The 1,892-nt window shown below is 43.4% G+C and overlaps 1 non-coding gene across 1 annotated transcript; it reads left to right on the top strand.

Annotated features, from left to right (window-relative positions):
• The first annotated feature begins 900 nt into the window (after positions 1 to 900).
• On the top strand, positions 901 to 1,007 carry LOC115934740 (U6 spliceosomal RNA). Its single transcript, XR_004070502.1, has one exon. It is a non-coding gene; the product is annotated as a U6 spliceosomal RNA (small nuclear RNA).
• Positions 1,008 to 1,892: the final 885 nt, after the last annotated feature.

Here is a 1,892-nt window from a genome sequence, read left to right as displayed (position 1 = left end):
TGGGATTACAGGCACCCGCCACCATGCCCGACTAATTTTTTTCTATTTTTAGTAGAGACGGAGTTACACCATGTTGGCCAGGCTGGTCTCAAACTCCTGACCTCAGGTGATCCGACCACTTGGCCTCTCAAAGTGCTGTGATTACAGACGTAAGCCACCAAGCCTGGCCGCTATTTATTTTCTTAAGTAAACTTTTGTGTTGAAGTATAATATACAGTCATGTGCTGCACAATGATGTTGCAGTCAACAACAGACCAGATTAAAATGGAATTGAAAAATTTATATTGTCTAGTGACATCATAGCTGTGGTAATGTCATAATGCAACACATTACTCACATAGTTGTAGTGATGCTGGTCTAAACAAACCTTCTACACTGCAGTCGTGTAAAAGTATAGCACATACAATCATGTACAGTACATAATACTTGATAATAAGCGACTACGTGACTGGTTTATGTATTTGCTATACCATACTTTTTATCATTATTTTAGAGTATACTCCTACGTACTAAAAAAGTTAATTGTCCAGGTGCGGAGGCTCACGCCTGTAATCCCAGCACTTCGGGAGGCCGAGGCGGGCGGATCACGAGGTCAGGAGCTCGAGACCAGCTGGACCAACATGGTGAAACCTTGTCTCTACTAAAAATACAAAAATTAGCCAGGCATTGGTGGCACGTGCCTGTAATCCCAGCTACTCAGGAGGCTGAGGCAGGAGAATCGCTTGAACCCAGGAGGCGGAGGTTGCAGTGAGCCAAGATCGCACTGTTGCACTCCAGCCTGGGTGATAGGGCGAGACTCTGCCTCAAAAAAAAAAAAGAAAAGGGAAAGGAAAATATTTTTGCACAGCTGTACAATGTGTGTTTTAAGATAAGTGTTTTTACAAAAGTCAAAAAATTAAAGTGCTTACTTCAGCAGCACATATACTAAAATTGGAGCAATACAGAGAAAATTAGCATGGACGCTGTGCAAGGTTGACACGCAAATTCATGAAGCATTCCATATTTTTCTAAATGCCCATCAATGATAGACTGGATGAAGAAAATGTGGTACATATATACCATGGAATACTATGCAGCCATAAAAAGGAACAAGATCATGTCCTTTGCAGGGGCATGGATGGAATTGGAAGTCATTACCCTCAGCAAACTAATGCAGGAACAGAAAGCCAAACACTGCACGTTCTCACTTACAAGTGGGAGCTGAATGATGAGAACACATGGACATATGGAGCAGGGAACAACACACACTGGGGCCTGTCGGGGGGCGGGGGAGGGAGGGAGAGCATTAGGAAGAATAGCTAGTGGATGCTGGGCTTAATACCTAGGTGATGGGAAGATCTGTGCAGCAAACCACCATGGCACACATTTACCTATGTAGCAAACCTGCACGCCCTGCTACGCCCGAACTTGCAATTAAGTTGAAGAAGAAAAAAAAAGTTGAAACAGAATTTAAAAGGTTACAGTAAGCTAAAATTAATTTATTATTGAAGAAAGAAAAATACGTTTTTCGAGACAGGGTCTCGCTCTGCTGCCTAGGCTGGCACAGTCATTGCTCACTGCAGCCTCAAACTCCTGGGCTCAAGCAATCATCCCACCTCACACTCCCACCTCAGCCTCCCAAGTAGCTGAGCATACTGAGCTATTATTTTTTATTTTTTGTAGTGACAGGGTCTCGCTATGTTTCCCAGGCTGGTCTTGAACTCCTGGCCTCAAGTGATCCTCCCATCTGGATCTCCCAAAGTGCTGGGATTTACAGATGTGAGTCACTGCGCCCAGCCTGAAAGAAAAATTTATTTTATTTTTATTTTTTAGTGAGTATGTGGATTTCGTTTGTTTGTTTTTGATACAGGGTCTCACTTTGTTGCCCAGGCTGGGGTGCAGTGGTGTGATCA

The sequence above is a fragment of the Gorilla gorilla genome, chromosome 4 (genome assembly GCF_029281585.2).
Source record: "Gorilla gorilla gorilla isolate KB3781 chromosome 4, NHGRI_mGorGor1-v2.1_pri, whole genome shotgun sequence".
NCBI classification, from domain to species: domain Eukaryota; kingdom Metazoa; phylum Chordata; class Mammalia; order Primates; family Hominidae; genus Gorilla; species Gorilla gorilla.
Note: the sequence above shows the minus strand (reverse complement) of the source record. Positions and strands in the feature narration are given on the sequence as shown.